General features: G+C 48.1%; 1 protein-coding gene across 3 annotated transcripts in view; it reads right to left on the reverse strand.

Moving 5' to 3' along the window:
- Positions 1–8,161, reverse strand: part of LOC133469130 (protein FAM171A2) — a 58,773-nt gene that overhangs the window by 10,590 nt on the left and 40,022 nt on the right. The gene's annotated exons all lie outside the window — the stretch shown is intronic.

Below are 8,161 nucleotides of genomic sequence, written 5' to 3' on the forward strand. Positions count from 1 at the left end.
GCACTAACAATGAGAAGAAAATGTACCGCCATTACCAGATAACTAGCAACCCTTTATTGCTCAGTGATTGTTGTTGTTGTTGTTTTGTCAATGTCTTTGTGTCTCCAAAGTGTCCTCTGTCAATTGAGCGTCTGTTGTCGTACTCGAGACAAATTCCTCGTGTGTTTTTTGGACATACTTGGCAAATAACGATAACGATGATTCGGATTCGGATTCTGAAAACGACCGCTCACGTTGAAAGAAGGACGCCATTGACGATGAATTGGACGACAGTCCACTCGTCTCCTTCGAGAAACGCATCGACGTCGTCGAGCTTCGACGTCCCGCAAAGGCCGATAAACGCACGGACGTGTGGGCGGAGAAACGCGTGTTCGTTGCGTGCGCTTTTTCACGTACGCCGACAAAGCGCAATGAACTCATAGGTGACGTAGCGCGCGAAAGGAGGCAGTGCCGAGCGAGCGCTGTGGCTTCTCAAGAAGAAGAAGAAGAAGAAGAAGAAGAAGAAAAGGTCCGACCGGCTCCTTGTGCTCCGACAGCCGATCCCACCCGGTACCCCGAACCGAATCCGGCGGCCATCTTCATGAGGCGAAGATGAAAGCAACGCTCGTGCTGAACGTTCTCCATTTGCCAACAGTTTGTCGAACCGTGTCTAAACTTGCGTCGCCTTGTTGGATCTCTCTTATCGGGTCTTCTGAGTGGAACTTGCTGCCGCGTTTTCCAGGGGCCAGAGCAGCTTTTAGCCACACCTCGATCGATTGGACTCCAGGTCGGCTAACGAGTCGGCTCTCGGAGAATCCGTCGCCGCGAGGTTCACTTTTTTCCTCCGCGTCCTGTCAATGCTTACGTTATTTTCAATGTGTTTGGTATTCTGTTCATTCTCGTGCTTTAGATGAAGACCGAGCGCATTTTAGGAGCAGTTTATGCCGAACTTCAAGGAATTCCAAAAGGTTCACTTTTTGCAGCACGTTCACGTTCGGCTCGGATTTCCCATTTATGATCCCAAACGTTTGAAAATGCGGATCGAGTTTGGCACACGCGCGAGTCCGCCCGACTCCATCGCAGAGAAATGTCGGCGTGAGCGCGGACGGTTGTTCGAGTCCGGGGCGTTCCCGGGACGGGCTCCGGCTCCGGCTCCGGCTCCGGCTCACCCCGACGATAGCGGGACGGGACGAAATAACCGAAGGGGACGCTGCGCTGAGCGGGACCGTTGAGATCACGAAAGTCTTTTTCGAGGGGGTCTTGGCGTGTTGCATACTTCAAAGCGCAAAGAAGTTGACTGAAAAACAAGCGCATATTGTGGAAGTGGTCTCCAAAAGTCTTCGTCTGGATTTCAAAGTGTTCAAAGCAACGAAATGTCTCAAAGCCGCACGAGCGTTCAGGGCCAGAAAGCGACCGATCGTCAGTCCCAATAGGCTTCAGCTTTGCAAACAAAAGCGTCGCCTCAGTGGTCGGTCATCACGGTCAAAGAAAAAAAGCTTGGGTGATCCATTTGGAGTTGTGTGGAAAAGAGGAGCAAGTGGCGTCGAAACGTTTCAGGTTTGACAAACAACAGCAGACGAGTTCCGAGTTCCGCGCATTGAGTCCGACTACTGGAAGGTTTGGCCCAAAGAGGCTTTGATCTGTCAAACGACTTTAGGCCACGAAGAATTTGGTTCAGAGGATGGATTGGAGTGGTCTTGCGATTCTAAAGCAACCACGTGTACCGTGGACGTGAGGTTGCAATGACTACAAAACAACAGCAGAGGACAGTAGAGAATAACAAAACACTTGGCCACAGTTCAATGTGTACACTTTTAAACGAGTCTTCGATTGCAACAAAGACCAAAAAAGTCAGTGTTTTCAATTTCATAATTGACTTTCCCTTCCTTCCCCCTTGCAAGTAACTTAATACTTGCAGGGTGCTCGCCTGATTGATACTTGCCCAGCGCCTTCGCAGATGGCCTATTACGCACGTGTCAGCCACGTGTCTCTGACGTCACCTTTGGAGCGGAACTGTCATGTGACTCACGATGACTAACGGCCCGGCAGGCCTATTTTCCAATTTTAGGCCAAAATGGGAAAGACAATCAAGTGATAAATGGCTAAAAAAAATGCAAACGTCATCTGAACAAGATTTCGTCAACTGCGAAACGGGACAAATCAAACAATGAGAACGACTTCAATCGAAACGGTGGTGGCCCACTGAAGTGGACTTCCGAGTGCTAAAGACAAAAGTGCGTCACGGTGAAGACATAAACAGCTTCTGGAAAAATGGGCCGAGTCGCTTGCACAATTAACGTGTTGCCCTCAAGTTCTGCAGATACAAGTGCATACATCATCCCAACTACTCATTAAAGTCATTGCACTCTTGTCTCCGTACAATAGTCGCGACCCTTTCGCAAAGTCATTCCCGTCTCAGAAAGAACACCTTTTATTTGGCTTTCTGCTACCGTGCGAAGAGCCTCCGCTGGCGATGGCGCTGACCCCAACACAATGAGGCTCTTGTCTCGCCGGTGGCATCATGAACGGGAAAGACAGCTTGAGTGACATTTGGAAAAGAAGCACACGACAGAGAAATATTTCACCTCTAAGACGCATTTGTAGTAGCTTTCATTACAAAGGAAGCCGAGCAATTGGAGAAAATTCCCTGACGTCCGACAATGTCATGAGTATCCTCACCGAACACATTTGGGACACACAACGGTCAAGACATTGGGAACAATTTTTGAGCAATAACTGAATTATAACAAGCGTCAATAATTCCAATACTCAATCGGTCCAATTCATTGATTTTCTAAATGAAATTCAGGGGCTTATGTCTTTACCAGTATTGATCAACATTATGGAAAATGATCCATCCATAAGCTTTATATTAGCTTCTACATGTTAGCTTTCTGTTAGCTTCACCAGATAAGCTTCTTAAATGTTGGCTTCTCATGTAGCTTCTACATGCTAGTTACAGTTAGCTTCTCCATTCAGCATCATGTTAGCTTTATATTAGCTTCATGTTGCTAGCTACATGTCGATAGCTTCACGTTAACGTCTCCGTGTTAAATTCATGCTAGCTTCTTCAGGCTAGCGTCTCAAATGTTAGCTTCTACATTCGGCTTCTACACGCTAGTAACATTTAGTCTCTACCTATAGTTTGTTAGCTTCTACATGTTAGCTTTACATTAGCTTCATGTTGGCATCTCTGTGTTAGTTTCATGTTAGCTTCCATTTAGCTTCTACATGCTATTTACAATTAACATCTACATTTAGCGTCACGTTAGCTTCTAAATGTCAGCTTTATAATAGCTTCATTTGCTAGCTTGATGATAGCGTCTCCATATTGGTTTCGTTAGCTTCTTCAGGATAAGTTCGCAAGTGCTAGCTTCAGCATGTTAGCTTCATGTTAGCATCTATGTTTAGCTTCTACGTGCTCTTTACATTTAACACCTACATTTAGCATTATACTAGCTGGTACATGTTGGCTTTATATTAGCTTAAGTTGCTAGCTTCATGTTAGCATCTCCATGGTGGTTTCATGTTAACTTCTTCAGGATAACGTCTCAAGTGTTAGCGTTTGTGCATGTTAGCTTCCATTTAGCTTCTATACAATAGCTTCATGCTAGCCTCTATTGTCCTCTAGAGGGCTGCGGGGGCGTCGAGGAGCTGTCGAGTGACATCTATGCGTGGCAACGCGTGTGCGCTCGCGCACGTAATCTCCGTACTTTGTTGGCGTGTTGATGGGTTCACGTGTGTGCGCTCGCCTGCTGGCTGTCTTTTATTTTTAGCAGCCATTTAAAGGAGCCCGCCATTTGACCTTCACACGTGGTTTGACCTCGGCACCTGCCGCCGCCTGCTCGCTCATGTCACAAAAAACCTCAACAATGATTTCGTCAAGCAAACTGAAATCAATAGGTGATCAATACAAAAAACAATCAAAACATAAGCAGATGACGTGTGCGGCGCTTGGGAGTGATAAGCGATCGGGAGCAAGCGTTGCGTGTCCGTCTTGGCCCGGGGGCCAACTGAGGCCCGATGGATGGTATTTCGTGGCCCTCTACTTGAGGTCAGAGATGTTGAGTGTTAATGCGGCCCGCGTGTATTTTGCCGAGTCATTGCTTTGGGCGCTTGATGTTGTTTTTTGAAATCACTTTTGGGCTACCGTCGGACAAGTTAGCCAAAGTGAACTGGCAACGTTAGCCACTCACCCAGACGCACTCGTGTCTTTCTCAAAAACCGCCGTGAAGAGAACGGTCGGCGACGAGCACAACCAATTTTGGGAAAAGTGGGAGATGGAATGTTTTTTGTTGAGCGCAGTTCTCAAGTGGTACAACATCACATGTCATTCATTACTCCGATGGACATGCTGAGGACGAGTATGCAAAACACCAGGAAGATGAGTGACAGGACCGGGGTCACCAATCTTGTGGATAGTTCTGAAGAACCGCTAATGCTCTGAACTATTCTTAATTAAGACAGAAGATTGTAGTTGCACTACTTTGAAGGTGTGAAAGCCTTTTTTGCGGAATACTTGATGTCTCCGTCTCTGGAGTTGAGTTGACTTCGAGACCCCCGACTCTTGGCAGATATGAGCGGCCGATCCGGAGCAATCGTTTTTTTCGAGTCAGAGATAAGCGTCCAATAAGAAGCGAGCGTTGCTGTAGTCAAATATGAGGGGCCAGCAGCCAATGAGAAGCAAGCATTTTACCTGTCGGTCCCGAGCGTCGGTCCGGCGGTCCGTTGCAAGCGCGGACCGCGCGCGTGATGAAGATTTGTCTCGTTCATGAGGGAACGCGCGCTCGTTTGTCACGCGCTGGCGGCCGCCGTGACGGGTCGCCCGTCCGTCTTATCGTGAGGACGATCGGGGGCCGTCGTCTGCCTGTGACAAAAGGCGTCCCAAAATAATCTGACGATCGGCCGCTATGACACCAAATCAATAGTTCATCAATAGTTCGGCCGCCCCCCTCCCCCCCAGACATTGGCCGTGTTCGAAGGCCACTATGCATAGTGACTTGTCCATTTTGTAGTGTTGTTGGAACGTGGAGTGAGTACAGGTTCTCCCCTATAAGGGTCCTACAAGTATCCCACAATGCATCTTGAATCCTTATAATATGATCAGGGAGTATTCGATTCATCGTTTCAGCGCTAGCGCAAACTGCATAGTCCACTCAATAAAAGTCCTGATGTCGCGCGTTGGCAATCATTCACTCCTTCCCGCCTCCCCAACACGACGCGGTGGACATTTTCGGGGCTAACGAGAGCTGCTATGTGGAAAGTAGCATAAAACGTTCAACACAACTCGACCGCTGTTGTTAAAAAGCCGATCCAAATCACTTCCTGGCCGTTGGGGAGTCGAGAACGAGTGAATGCTTGCCAACGCAGCCTTTGTTTGTTTACATCTTGGAGGAGAATCATAACTTCAGGTGGCGCCAAGTTCGCTGCTGTGGGCCGAGCAGACGAGGCGCACACGCAACATCTGCGGACACATAAACAAAACACACAACACCGCACGAACACGCGTGCACACACAAGCCCACGTTAAATTGAAACACACGCCCAAACACACACACACACACGCACGCCGCTCACAAAGCAACAACCGGCAGACACGCACAAACACACACACAGGCAGACACAAACAAGCACGCAAATGTGCGCACACAACACACATACAAGACGTGCACATACCCTAAACGACATGAAATTGAAACACACACCCGCACCGCTCGCAAAGCAATGACCAGCACAGTCTCACACGCACACGCACACGCACACACAAAGAGTGAGAATAAGCGGCTGTCTTCGTTTTCTGGGTCAAAACTTGCCGAGCTCACAAAGTCTTTGAAGTTGTTTTTTTTTTGAAGTCTCTAAACTACTTTCCAAACGTACTCCATCACTAAAGTACTTTCAACAAGTACTTTGTACAAAGTAGCAAACATCAAAGTGTCCTCACTCGCTCCTTCCAGAACTTCGCAGCGCACGGGATGTTTGTTAGCGTCGTGTGCCTTCTCGGTTGGAATCTTGCACGTTTGAAAAACACAAGTTGGCTTCATATTAGCTTCTTTCATATGTGTGTGTGTGTGTGTGTCAGAGCACGGTTGTCAACTGGTTAGCACATCTGCCTCACAGTTGTGAGGTTGCGGGTTCAAATCCGTGCCTGCGTGGGTTCTATGTGCCCTGTGATTGGCTGGCGACCGGTTCAGGGCATACCCCGCCTCTCGCCCGGAGATAGCCGGGAGAGGCTCCAGCACGCCCGCGACCCGCGTGAGGAGAAGCGGAACGGAAGATGGCCGAATGAATACGCGCGTGCGTGTGTGTGTCAAGGCCGGAACCCCACGATCAACGTACCCCGGGTTGAAAATCGAGCGCACTAGATGCCCAGCTCAAAACCAGGTCGCGAGTTCAGCGGCCGGCACCCTCTTTTACATTTGAAGCGCAGGGCCAATCGGATAGTCGTAGACGCGAATGATGAGGTGACGATACATCGCATTGAGAAGACTTCTGAGGAGAAGCTCAACTACGACGTGGTCCACAATCTCAAGGAGTTTGCCGGCCCAGAATTCCACACGTGACCTCGATATCGTGTCAGCTTCTCGTCGGCTTCCGACAGGTCGCTACGGAGACCGCGTCGGCGGCCCACGGGCCTCGTCTCAAGATAGCTCATTGTGATTTCCTAGGAATGTTGTAGAAGTGAGCCCTTGAAAATGGAAACACTTAAAATTGCAAAGGTAGATATTTATCTCCCTTGTTGAATGATTGTTTCAATCATTAACACGATCGTCAGGGTGTTCACATCTTGGTGGAGATCGGCGATTCTCAACCGGTGTGCCGGGGCACGTGAGTGTGCGCTGCTCAGGTGTGCCGTGGGAAATTATGAAATGTTACATCATCGCTCCAAAAATGATTTATCTACAAGAAATAATGTATCTTTGTCCCTCTATTTCTGCCAGTGAGGCGTCGTGACAGACAGGACACATAAACGCTCTTCTATTAGATGGCAGGAAGCACATTCGCTCATTAATGCCGTGAGATTTTTTAATTGTAAAATAGGGTCCTTGGCTCCATAAAGCTTGGAAATCACGAGTGTAGATACTTGATTATTAGTAGCAACCTATCATTAAAAGGAAATGTAATCAAATGTGTCATTTCAGAAGTGTGCATTAAACTGGGAGCCCTTTGCATCCCACTTTCAAAAAGGTGGCTGACCCCTGACCCCCGTTTCGACACTCAAAACAAGTCCTTTGAATTGACTTCAGTCGGACATGTAGATCGCGTGCACATGATTCGAATGTGTTCAACTAACATACATTATTTATTTTCACCGCATTTCAATCACGTGCAGCCGAAAATGGGTTATACGTGTTCGGCAAACAAGGATCAGCACACACACACCCCCACGCGTGCACAAACATGCACACATTGGGAGGGATTTAAGGCCTTGTGAGTGTGTGTGGACGATGTTGCCTGATTGAAGACAAACTGTCTTTTGGGGGGGGGGGGCATGGGTGGAATTAAGTGTGTGTGGGGGCTTTGGGGGTGGTTGAGCATTGTCCCACTTCCAGCTGAGCTGCAGGGAAATTGATTAAAATATATGTTATGCAACCTCGGCCAAGGAAAACACAGCTGGTGTGTCCGGTCAGACACGAGCAGCCAATCAGGAGCAGAGCGTTTGTCCAGTTAGACACCAGCAGCCAATCAGGAGCGAGGGTTTGTCCACTCCTCAACATTTGACCTCCTTTCATCTTCACATCAAACGTTTTTTTCATTCGTAAGACAATCGAGACTTTACTCTTCCTGTCTCACTTAAACACAGCACAAAATTCCGCGAGTACGCAAATGTCCTACAGGACCTGAATGCTTCCACGCCGGCTGTCCTGTTTGTTGTTAGCAACCAGCTAGCGCGCAACAGAAGACTTGACCGCAACATGAGTGCGACTTCCTGTTTGCTAGTGGATGTGCATGACTCAAAAAAAAAAAAAAAAAAAAAAAAAATTCTTGTATTTTTTTTTTATTGATTGCGTTTTTGGTGGCATTAGTTCCTGAGCCGCAATGCCCCAGCCGGCCTGCAGGTGGCAGTCGCTGCAGAGCTGCTGAGTATGTTAGCAAATCAGGACAGCGTTCGCGCTTTCAGACCTCCCTTCATTTTGTTTCACGGCTAACGTCTCACAATCTGTGTTTTCTTCTCGCTGATATA

This window comes from Phyllopteryx taeniolatus, chromosome 19, assembly GCF_024500385.1.
Source record: "Phyllopteryx taeniolatus isolate TA_2022b chromosome 19, UOR_Ptae_1.2, whole genome shotgun sequence".
Lineage (NCBI taxonomy): Eukaryota > Metazoa > Chordata > Actinopteri > Syngnathiformes > Syngnathidae > Phyllopteryx > Phyllopteryx taeniolatus.